Source organism: Mytilus californianus, unplaced genomic scaffold, assembly GCF_021869535.1.
Source record: "Mytilus californianus isolate M0D057914Y unplaced genomic scaffold, xbMytCali1.0.p SCAF_7, whole genome shotgun sequence".
In the NCBI taxonomy this organism is placed as follows: Eukaryota; Metazoa; Mollusca; class Bivalvia; order Mytilida; family Mytilidae; genus Mytilus; species Mytilus californianus.
Window position 1 is genome coordinate 60,347,345 of NW_026262723.1, and position 13,264 is coordinate 60,360,608.

The following is a 13,264-nucleotide window of genomic DNA, read 5'->3' on the forward strand; positions in this document are numbered from 1 at the left end:
AACCATAATAGGTTCACAATGACCTATATTCATACTAAATCATCACCACTATGACCTATATACATACTCAATTATTACCACTACAACCTATATCATTTAAACTAGATACCTATAGTAACCTTTGTTAATAAGTAACTAACTCAGCTTAACATTTAAATGATAAATTCAACGAATGTCAAACCTATTACCAAAATCAATGTTCTTAAAATCTTCTATCATCTCCCAACATTTGTATTTAATTTTTCAAATAAAATTATCAACCTTTGCCTTTAAAAACATTTAACAATTTCCTGTAAGACAAATGTTTGACAATTGTCTAATAAATTAGTACAAAGTACACACTTTGTAGACAAATACCATATCAAGATTGTCTAACTACCTTTTCTGTGTGCTTAGAAAGTCTTCTCGTCAAAGTCTCTAATACCTCCTAATCCGCGCCAAAGCAAACATATCAGTTATCATTGTAATCGTCAACAATCGCTACTTACCGATCGGTGGTGTATGCACTGCTGTGTTTAAGTAGCTTGTTCTGATTAAATTATCAGTACTAATTCGGCAGATTAATTGTAAATTGACCAATTATTGACTTTCTTTTAAACTATTATGCAGTTTGATTGGGTGCTAATTTTGTCTTGTGCAAGAATTATTTCAAATAAATGCCTTTTAAATTGAAGTTATGTTAATCTAGAAGTGTTCCAGATTAACTGTTTGGATTTAATAATAATTAAATATTTAAAGCTTCAAATAAACAGTTAAAGTCTTTTAAACCAGTTTTCTTTGGTTCTACCATGTTTGTTTTTCATTTTTTTTCTTTTATCAATTACTTTCAATGACAAAAATAAAAATGTCCAAAGTATACATCCATGAGACAGAAACCCAATGACAAAAAAATACCAAAAGACTTTAAGAGGGCACAATTAAATGCAGAAGTAACTGGTTATTGTCTTGAGCAGTTTATAAATTTATGACATTATAAAAATAAGAAGATGTGGTATGATTGCCAATGGGACAACTCTCCACAAGAGACCAAATGATGTAAAAGTTAGCAACTATAGGTCACTGTACAGACTTCAAAAATGAGCAAAACCCAAAAGCATATCAAGCATACTTTAAGACTAATAATGCTTAGTCTGAAAACAAAAACCTGACTGCATTAATCTCATCATATTTCATCTATTTAATCTAATTAAAATTAGCGAGTTCCCAGTTTTTTTATCTTTATGATATGAAGATGGCCTCATTTCATAAATCATATGAAAGGCTAACTTTCATAACTGTTGATAACTTAAAACATATTTTAGCCTAGTTACTACTTGGGAAACTTTACTTGTATGTGGAGGGCCTTTTTAAGCAGACTATATTGTATGGGTTTTGCTCATTGTTGTAGGCTATACAGTGACCTATAGTTGCTAAAATCCATGTCATTCAGAAGTTAGTGAATTGACACATCTCTTTGGTAATCATACCACATCTCCTTATTTATATCATAGATGTATATGTTTATATCATAATGTATGAAGGGAAATTTTGTCACTGCTTAAATAAACAATGTAAAACATTCAGTAAACCACCCATTACTTTACATCCCAATTTTTTTGTTGTAGTGAACCTTTTTCAAATTTTTCAAATTTGGTTATTTTCTAAACAAATCTTAAAGACAATACACGTCTTAATAAAAGAAGATTGTGCTTACCTCAAAGTTTTCATTAAAACGGTTTTTGGCATATTGTATTAAAATATTAATATACCGACACGCTTGTTAATTTTCTAACCTTTCACACGTAAAACAAAACAATCTGATTTTAAATAGCTCAGTTCTGTCTAAACAATCATGCTGAAAGAGATTAAGAATTTTTAAGTTTTCAGACAGGTATTTAGATTTCACTGATACGGTTAGGGACAGCTTAGTACAAATTACACTTTTAACAGTACCTCCCATTTTAAAAATCAGTAATTTGATAAAGCTGACGAAACTCTTTACAGGTAAAAGTTAAAGAACTAAAATTTAAAGAATTCATCTTGGTTTATAGATAAAATGAAAGGTTGTAATTGAACTTTTTATTAGGCTCATTGAAATTCAAGATTTTTTTTTTACCTGAAGTGACCTTAGTGGTCTGGATATAATAAAATAAATAATATCAAAGCATAGCATGAAAGTTATAAAGCAATAGTAAATGTTATTGAATTACAGATTAGAGAAGACTAACAGGATATAGCTTTGTCCGTTGACCAGTTAAGGTACTTCTTTGATGGTCCTTTCAGGTGTGAATAAGGTCTATTGACCCATCTTAATCAAACTTATGTGGGAGAAACTTAGTGTCACAAAATATAGCAGGCTGAATATTTAAGTGTATCCAGCCATTAATAGCTTATAATCATGAGGTTGGTTTGTTGGCATTTTACAAAATTATATGTTTCATGAATGATGACTTATGACCCTATATAAATATCTTTATCCCTTTGTTGATGTTTTAACAGATCAATTATAAGTGGAATGGGTGTTAAACATGCTATGGACATTTGAAACACCATAAAAAGATGTTAAAATCAATGTCGAGGTCTTGTTAATGTGGGAAATTTCTTGCTTTGCTGACTTTAGACTTCTGAGTGTCACAAGGTGGTCTAAAAATATCATCAATCAGGACTTTAGACCTTTTATAATCTTCATAAGTGTTAAGAAAGTTAATGTTGTGAAAGTAAATTAAAACATCAAATTTCCATCTTTACCCGACAAAATAGAGGTCTTTAAAATGGCAAAGTTTTCTAAGCAACTAAAAAAGTTAAAGCCCTACAATAAGAAGTCAAGTATTACTTTTCTTTTTTATTAAATTTTTATGCTAACATCATCTTTTGTACACATTAAAATCCTACAATAAATATTAAATCAAAGCAATTATCAAAATAAAGACCCAAAAGGAGCAAAAGAGAGGCAAAAGATACCAAAGAGACATTCAAACTTGAATAAATCATCTACATGATGGAGGGTTGTCAAATGTTGAAAGTTATTTAAAACGAATTTATAAAACAATATTAATTTCAAAATACTTAAATACAAATATTCATATCTGCTTAACAGAACTACAAAAATCTGTTCTTAAAATCAGATTTTAAAGTATACTTTTAAAGATATAACGCCTAATTCCGTTTTCTTTCTTGGTATTCTATTGTGTAATATTAAGTCATGTCCTGACAAACATTGTTAAAAAGATGCAAGTTGTCAAGGATGTCATGTTAATACTGATGATTACAACATAAAATTCCTCTGTACACAGATAATTTATATCTAACCAAAGTTATTGATAACTTATCAATGGCTCGGAAAGTTACATTTCATATTTTTATTTGAACAACAAAGTGGTCCAGATTTTATTTTAAAATCTCTTTCTTATGAATCAATTTAAAACAAATTATTTTGATAAAATTGTCTTTTCAACATTTGTTTATGGAGTACGAAAGCTTGAAAAGTCTAACTTTGTCTCCATTAAAATACCAAAAGTAACTGGCCCTAAGAATCAGCACTGGGGGAAACGAGGATATGTCATAAAAGAAAGAGAGTTGACAAAACAGAATCAATTAAAGAATCTTTTAATGTTAGAAAAGTACAAAAAATGTGCATCCTGGAACTTAATATAGAACTTATGATCAATATTCAGTAATAACTTGATCATAAATAGTCTTTTATAATAAGAAATTGAATTCATAATTATACTGTAAAGTGGTTTATTTTCCCAGACTTTATATTTTGTGATTTCAAAGTCCAAACAATTCAGGAGGTTTTGTTTTTCACATTTTTCTTTCTGCTTATTTCTATCTTCCTTTAGAATCAAATTTACATGAAGTAGTATTATTGAGCTTTTATCCTATTTAAAAATTAGCAATATCCTTTGTGAAAATAACTTTCTGATTGATTGATGGTATCTAGATACCACCTTATTGAATAAGAGCTATATTCTAATGAGATATGTGTTGAATAAGTTAAGTCTCCATGTAACACAGGAAATCAAAGTACTGTAAGTACAGAAATTAATGGGTGCATTTATTATTTGACCACTGGCAAAAGTGTGAAATCTAATTTTTGCTATTGCAAAATATTTTTGAAGGAAAACCACTACTGAAACTATGAATGCGAGATTTTATAATTGTGAACCTAATTCTGTCGCATTTTTCACATTTATAAAAACATCACAATAATTTCTGAATTTACAGTAGTTTGTATTTTACTAGGTTACAGGGAGGAGTAATCAATGGTGTAATAGAAATAAAAACATGCTATAAGACATAGTAATCATAAGCACTTGACATAAATTCACTCAAAATATCATACTGCACTTTACATGGGGAATAATCATGTTCTAGGAATCAGATATACACATATACTAATACCCATAAGGAAAATAATCAAATGGTGTGCAGCAGAAATTAAAACATATCATGTGACTGTTTGTAATCAAACACATCAAAAGTTTAATTACCCGTACTCAACATCTTGTTAGGTATAGTATTCAAAAAATTGTTGTGAGATCAAAAATCTGAACACAATCAACGATTGTACATTTAGTAAGACTGAAATAAATATCTTCCATGAGATATAGTAATCAAACATGTCATTTGACAGTGGTATCAAATGTGTCATCATATGACAGTGCAATCAATTGTGTCATGTGACAGTGTAATCAAATGTGTCATGTGACAGTGTAATCTAAAAGTCAAGTGGAAGTAATCAGACTTGTCATATGACAGTGTAATCTTATTAGCAATGTTACAGGGTTATCAAACTTAACAGACTTATCAAATACAAGCCAGGTGTCACTGTCTAGAGATATGACATGTCACAGTGTAATGAGACATGAGCATGTTCTGCAACAGTGAAATGTATTTAGCCTCCTGCCAGTATAGTATGCTAACTTGAGTGTAATCAATTGAGCTTAAAAGATGTTATATGACAATTTATTCATACATGTCATGTAAAAGTGTAACAGTATGTCAGTTAGCAACATGTTAAAATGTATTCAAACATGATATTTTACAGTGCAATTAAATATATCAACAATGCATCATGTTATGTCTGTCATATGACATCATCATATATGTCATGATATGTGCAGAAGTTTGATCAATTATGTAATGTGGTAATTATCAAATTAGCTACTGTAAAAAAGTCACTTATCACAATGAGTTGAGCTACTGCAAAAATTGTTTTACTTGTTTTAAATGGGGATATTGCTGGTTCTAGGGCTATTTCATATGTAGTTTCAAACTAAAATCAGTTTAAATTGGTCAAAACCGTGGAGGTATTAGTTGGAGCAGCTTTCTCTAAATCATTACTGTTTCAGTTTTAGAAGTCTTAATAGTTATCTATAATCTATACTATATATAAATATATTTACATGTAGAGTACTGGCATTTTTGTTTTGGATATTTACTATCTTAGCAAGAATATCAAGTGACTCTGCTAGGGCAAGCTGATATAGTCAGTATACAAAAATACATTATCATAATTCTTTTTATCAGCAATTTGACTCTACTTTTTTTTTTAGAATATGCAAAGACATGACTGACGTAGTTAGTAAAACTATTTTTACATGTACAAAGTTAGTGGTAATTGCTATGCTGTATGAATGAAGTTGCATGCATTTCATTTAAAAATTGGCACAGATTGACATCAAATGTGACGCTGATATATATGAAATGACGTCATTGCCTTTAATTTTCATGTCACGTTCTGTCCTTGAGCTAGAAAATACTATGCATTAGGATCAAAGTGAAAATGCACAAATTTCATATACTGACAAGCACAGGTATATACATACTGATGAATGCTGTCAAAGACCCTGTTTGGCTTCATAAAAGATTATCTAGTCTTACATAGGTTATCTAGTCAATTGTATTTAATGAAAAATGACAATTGATTGATTGTCTGTTGCCTAACACACGGTGGAATCAGAACAAACAGAGGATTTAATTAAGAAAACTTTTCACAGATCGGAAATATATATATATATTATATACGAATAAGAACATAACATAATAGAGGATTATATCTGATAACGAAAATCACTTAGTCAATATGAAACGACCACAATATGTGACAAAACAGTAGTAAATCAGATTTTATGAGACAATTTTATATAAAAACATTTGTAAGCAGATGGACAAAGTCATCAAAGTTATCCATGTGAGAATGCATTGTGGAAGTATTATATGTTAACAGTTACTGATCTGTAAAAATATGTAACACACAAAATTTTATAAAACGTACATATCAAGATCCGTATTATGTAAATGTACATAGTAAGCAAATTATAATAAACAGAAATTAAAGAATAAAAACTGATTTACAGAAATAAAATTACAGAAATAAAATTACAGAAATAACAAGAGGCTTCAGTTTCTGTCTTTCTATTATTGCTTTCAAGCTGGGACAAATTCATAAACATGTATTAGTCCCAGTTTCAAGTAAATAGGCAAAAACATGGAAATTGCTTAAATGCACTGATGGGCTGGCTTAAAAATTTAAAACTTCAGAAGGTTAAACAGGTGTAAGCAAAGCTATATTTAAAGTTGTACTGTTTTGTATATGTTCAGACTTAAACATAGTTTTTGATTCGATTAGATTTGATTTGAATCTGGTTGGAAGTGTGGCCATTGTTGATAATGGGCAAATACTCAGGTGAGCGATACAGAGTCTCTAGAGCCTTTATAGTGTTTTCAGCCACTTCAATATACTTACAGTGTTGTGTCATCTATTTAAAACTCATTCACACCTTGTTTAGTCTCAGGGTAATGTTAAGTGTCATTTAGAGTGTAAAGCAAGTTCATTATTGCATGGTGACCTTATAGATTTATAGAAAAATGTTAGCTCAAGTTGGTGGGTTTCTGTCTGAAAATTATCACATAACTACTTTCTTTCTTTCAGTTTATTTACCACAAGAATTTCATAATCTCATAATTCAGCCTGTTAAACTGCCGGTAAATTTTTATTATCTTTTTCGTCAATCTTTACCTAGTTTTGAATGACTTAGTCTTATGTTTTATAGTTTTGTGGTACTGCTCCATAAAGACCATAATTGAAAAAGACTACTTCACAGGATATCAACTAAACGAGACACCCATAAAGCTATATCTTTCAGACATATCACATAAACTGAAGTTTTGGGTAAAAATCAGCGAAGTGTATTCAACAAACATGTATATAACTGACCTCCTAGTATAAAAATGAATGACAATGTGACAAGTATAATCAATTTCAATGTCATTTAGAGTTGTACTTATCTAAGCATGTTATTAGGCATAAGGTGATAAACGTCTATAACATTTATATAAATATGGTCTATCTTGCTATCATTAGTACACTTCATTGAACTTACACAATTTTTTATAGTTACGACTTAAAATTTAATCAAATTTAACATTTTTGTAATTTTAAATCTTATTTGAATCTATATGTAAATTTTATTGCGATCTGTAAAAAAAATTAACACTCTTTTCCTAGGATGACTAAATGGATAGAATAATTGATGAGTAGATCGGACAACGATAAGCGATATAATGAAAATCAAAATGTATTTTCCTTTATATAATGACACCATAAAACCAAATAAGCTATAAGCAGATGATTTGTTTAAACAGTAAAATATAAAAGTTTAACATAATTTTGTCATTTATTTTAAAAACCATGCATCTGTCTGTAAAAAAAAATGTTCATAAAATTTGTTTTATTAAATAAATCCCAACAGAAACTGATTCAGATTTTCTAAATATCTAAAAATGAATTAAAAAACTTTCACCATTTAATGTTGTAACTGCAAAACATGGAGAAACTTTAGGGTACAGAAGTAGTGGGACCTTACAATGATCAATACCAACACAAATTCACATCTCACCCACTGGCATAAAAATCATCATTTTCTGAGAACTACCTCAAAGTTTTATTAAGTTGAATTATTGGCAAGTTATTTACAATTTTTATGTTATTAAAGCTAAAAATACCACAAAAATCTTTAAGGCCATATTAAATTTAAATTCCCAACATTTAAGGCAATGAATGACTCTGTAACTGTTGTCAGAAGTCATTTCTTCATAGGTATAATAATAAAATAACTATTATACCCTAAATAACTCCTCAGTCTAAATCGGTGATCTTTTATATCCTTATATTGTTGATATACAGCTAAAACTGTGTGTAAACTCACTTAAAATTGTGCTATTTGTAAACAAATACTGTTTGCCTTGTCAACAAAGCAGATGATCTCTGTATCTCAGTATTGCAGGTTTACATTGCAAAGTAACTTGATACATTCAAATGAAATAATTGTGTTTTAACATCAAAGCCACTATAGCAACTTTAATGTAATCACAGTGTCATCTTTGAAGCGAAACTTGATATTTAAACAGAGGTTTTAATGCAACGATTTTGTGGAAGGATGCTATATTTATGGCACTCTTTCATCTAAATAAAAACATCAATGGTTTTACAAATATGGAGATATGCATCTGTTTTATAACATCTGTATTGATTTAAGTACCAAAATATCTCAAATTCATATTTCATGTCTGATAAACCAAGTGATGAATAAAACAAGATGTCTTTCTTTGGGACAATTTAAGAAATTTCTACCCAAGATTTGTACAAAAAATCTTACCGTTTATGATCAAGTTAGTGTTTTCTTATTTTTTACAAACATTCTGAAATAATTTCAATTATTGAAATTTGTTGTTATTCAACTAAATGTCAGCTCTATTACTGATAGCTTTACAAAAACAAAGTGTAGAAAAGTACAAACTTCCCAAGTCCAAGGTTCAAATTTGGTCATACAGTAGGTCAAACACAGAAAAATATTTAAACAAAATAACCTAAAAATACAACTAAATACCATAACCATTTCAATATCTTGACACAATAAAAAAATGCTGGGAGGTTTTAGTAAGTGTTTTAACTCCAGTCCAAATTTGGACTCCAAAAACTCAGGAATAATTCAAATTCAAATTTCAAAATCAAAAAACACTTTGTGTCTTTGTAAACTCTGAAACTATGTTAAAATTTGGTAAATATCTAAAGAATTATTGAGTTTTCTAAGACTTAGCTTTGAATATCTAAGGAGTTAAATTTTAACTGAAACAGATATAAACAAAACATATTCAGCACATGCAAATAAGACATAGATTTAAAACAATTATTGTAAATTTTCATACAAAAATTTTTAAGCAAGCTAAACTATATAATTGTCATATTTTCAAAAATTCTGTCTTAGAACAATTAAATACAAATCGGGAAACTGTCATATTCAAATGGAAAGAGACTCTAATAGTATTGAAAATTGTATAGTTTTCAAAAAGATCCATTAAAATAAACATGACTTACTGCGAGACATATTTGGAAAAACAAACAGAGAACATTATATAACCTGAAATATAAACAACACTGCAACTAAGGGAATTTAACAAGTAAAATTTCTTTTGGTTGATTTAATGAAATCAAAATACAAATTACTAGTTGAAATAAGATATGTTAAAAGATAGAGCATTTCCTTATAACTTGGAAAATTTTATTTCTTAGGACCCTGATGGGGTATGTGAATTTTTACATTAATGACAACAATAACACATTGACAAAACAATGAAATGAAACGAATAGAATGACATGGTTACATATGCAATGGTATAAAGTACAAGTTTTATGGAATTTGCAGTGGAAGGCAAATCTAATTTATAACAGACAGAACAATTTTACAAAAGTTTGCAAGTTTGACCAGTAAACTGTAGCCATCAGAACAAAAAAGTTCACAATACTTAATAACATTATGCTTTTTATACACATTACAAGGCAAAAGCCTTTTTTTTTCATTTAAGAAAAAATCTGAAAAGTGTACATTGAAACAGATAGTGAAATTTTTCACTAATTTCACATAAATCGATCATAACCGCCACCCCAAAAACGACCTTGTTCTATTGGCAATTTATGATTCATACACCGAAAATTACAATATGCCTTTGGAAGACCATATGGTAGATCAACAATATAACTTTCAAAAATATGAACTACTTTGAAAATTCTATAGTTTAAACACTTAGCTGAATCATAAACAGTAGTAACCCATGTTTGCATAAACTGATCATAGAGACATTGTTTCACTCTATTATGAGAATAATCACAAAAGGAAAGACAACTCTTAGTATGTAGAATGAAAATGGGAGACAACCTTCAAAGAGTTAAAAACTAATGATATTTAAAAGTTTTAAAGTCAACTGTTGTTTCATTGATAGCACAAACTATTGAAATTTGTCCTATAATGCAACATTTTTACTGTGCTATCAAACAACCTTTAATTCACTTTCACTTAGCAACATAACATCATATGACCTTGAACTCTCAAAGTTCATTCACGAATAGACAATTGTGTTCACAAACTTGCAATGAAGTCAAATAGATGTATGCTATTCCCACGACATGTTCATGACTGAGACATGTCGAAAGACAACTCTGAAGGCGAATGCCACAGTGCTGAAAACTTAAGACATGGTGCTTGACATGACTGAGTCATGTCGAAAGACAACTCTGAAGGCGAATGCCACAGTGCTGAAAACATAAGACATGGTGTTTGACATGACTGAGTCATGTCGAAAGACAACTCTGAAGGCGAATGCCACAGTGCTGAAAACTTAAGACATGGTGCTTGACATGACTGAGTCATGTCGAAAGACAACTCTCAAGGCGAATGCCACAGTGCTGAAAACTTAAGACATGGTGCTTGACATGACTGAGTCATGTCGAAAGACAACTCTCAAGGCGAATGCCACAGTGCTGAAAACTTAAGACATGGTGCTTGACATGACTGAGTCATGTCGAAAGACAACTCTCAAGGCGAATGCCACAGTGCTGAAAACATAAGACATGGTGCTTGACATGACTGAGTCATGTCGAAATACAACTCTGAAGGCGAATGCCACAGAGCTGAAAACATAAGACATGGTGCTTGACAGGTGGATCATACTGAAATATTCTCAGACAATTTTTAAATTTAAATATTGCCTAAAAGTAATCACATCCAGACTATTGTGGTTAACCTAAAGTCTTAAGAATTGAATTTTTAAGTCTGTTTGAAAAGACCACCTATTAAGATTAAACAAACACACCTTGAGGAAAAAAAAATGAATAAAGTTAGATAAAAACAGTGAAAAGGTGGTTTCATGGTTTGCATCCAGCATCTCTTAATTTCAAATTTTACAAGATGTCTTTCTAATTTCAAGATCAAAATTAAAATCATGCATAATTTTCTCCCAATAGATTCATAAACTCCTTGTAGGTATAAAATTAAATTTTAGTAATTTGCATTAAATGGACATTAATAGATATTGTTATTATCCTCCCCCTTCAAGCAACGTGAGCGACATAGGACATAAATCAATTACTAACGCCTTACCTGTAATCACGGCTCTGTGTTTACCTGGGATCAATTATCAATCTTATTTGAACTTTCTTTAAGGAACATCACTAGATATTAAAATCATGTACTACATTTTTTCTGGATATTAGCCAAGTTGAGGCTACTGTATTTGTATATACAAAACAGATTTAGAAATAAAGACACAATCGACTCAATAAATTAACAATAACAGAAAATTGAAACACCTTGTTACTGTTTGCCAACAATTATTTGTTTAAACTGATAGCAAATGCATTGAATAAACTCGTTAAACTGATAGCAAACTTCCCCTAAAGGTTCCTCAGTGACTTCGCACACCTGAGGGCGAGACCTGGTCCCAATGTTTACTTTTGTTCGGAAACAATTTATCGAAACGACTGTTTAACAAACAATACTGTGATACTTGTCATTTTCTGTTCAGATAAAAGTTGAAAAAGAGTAACTAATCTACTACGCTGACATTTTATCTGTATCCCCGACAGATTTACCAAATAAAAATAAACTAAATGAGCTACTTTCTCTACTGTGGAAGTCAATTTCTCTTTAACAGAATTAGAATAAGCTGTAATAATTCAGTTTTTACAAGTGCCATATAATCAACGTAAGAGACAAAAGATTCGAATACAACTCAATTATTGACTTAGTATAACTTAATCCTCCTTTTGTTGACTTCGACTTAAAAGATCGTCAGTTTAATATTGACCAATACACAAGTAATAAATGTAAACAAACTTGTTGATCCTAATTGTTCTCAATCTGATAGTTAATGCACCGATTTCAATAAAGTTTTAATAAGTACTTTTAAACACCTTTTTGTTATTCTATGTTGAATAAATTTTGATATATGTAGCAAAACAATGATTTAAATGTTCAAAAGAAGATTTAAAACCATTATAAATCTTATTTGTAAAATTATTGTCCTATCCATATATCATTATGTCACCATACAACCTATTTTATTTTTCATGTTATATTACTTTGAATTAGTTTATAAATTAATACTAAAAAAATATTATAACTCTGATCCTTTTTCAGTAATAAGATATAACTTCTTAAAACACTTCTTTGCTGCATGGCAATTCACTCACTTGAAACATCTAACAGTAAAACAGGATAATATTCTTTTACAATGTAAAACATCATATAAACATCTTTCAGTTTAAAGTTTTATTATCATATCATAAATAAGCAGTTACTTTTTGACATTTTTCCTCTGCTTTTTATTTGTATTTTAAGAGTCATTTTTGCAACCAAAAAATCTTTCCTTATCAGAAACATATCTAATGTGCAATAAAACCTTATTTAGTCTCTATAAGTACTTCACATTCAAAATAAAATTGTCCATTCTTTTCAAAGATGCAGTCTGTTTAATTGCATATACACATTTTCCAACAATCAAAAATAAATGTTTGGTATATAAAAAGAGCATACATTGCAAACATTAACACAATAGTATTGTTGGTTACCATTATTTTCCCACAAAAAAAAGCAATTCATGTCTTTATCATATAACTAATTAATTTCAAGAGGAAGATCATTGTTTATTCACATCTTTTGAAAAAAATATATATAATGACAAGGGAAATAACTCTCCCTTCCTATAACTACTATATCAAGCTTGTTGAGTAGAACAAGAAAAGTGACTTCATATTTCTTTTTATTTTTGGAAAGTATTAATATAAGCTATCTTCAGAAATGTTATTAAAATTTTCTATCTGCTCATTTTCTTTTTATTCATATTATAATTTTTGTGTGCTTCCCTTTATAAAAACCCATATGATACATTAGAATTTTGCCCAGTTTTACAGCTATAAATACAGACAATAACATACATTTTATTG

The 13,264-nt window shown here is 29.4% G+C and overlaps 1 protein-coding gene across 4 annotated transcripts in view; it reads right to left on the minus strand.

The window, feature by feature from the left end:
• Positions 1–13,264, minus strand: part of LOC127708371 (zinc finger MIZ domain-containing protein 1-like) — a 205,192-nt gene that overhangs the window by 153,485 nt on the left and 38,443 nt on the right. For 2 of the 4 annotated variants that reach the window (XM_052213231.1, XM_052213227.1), the window contains exon 1: positions 11,421–11,506. The exons of 1 other annotated variant lie outside the window; for it this stretch is intronic. The gene's annotated coding sequence lies outside the window, so the exon portion shown is untranslated. Of the gene's footprint in view, positions 1–1,693; positions 1,713–11,420; positions 11,507–13,264 lie in introns of those variants that run through there. One more of the 4 variants, XM_052213228.1, reaches the window with a different exon arrangement.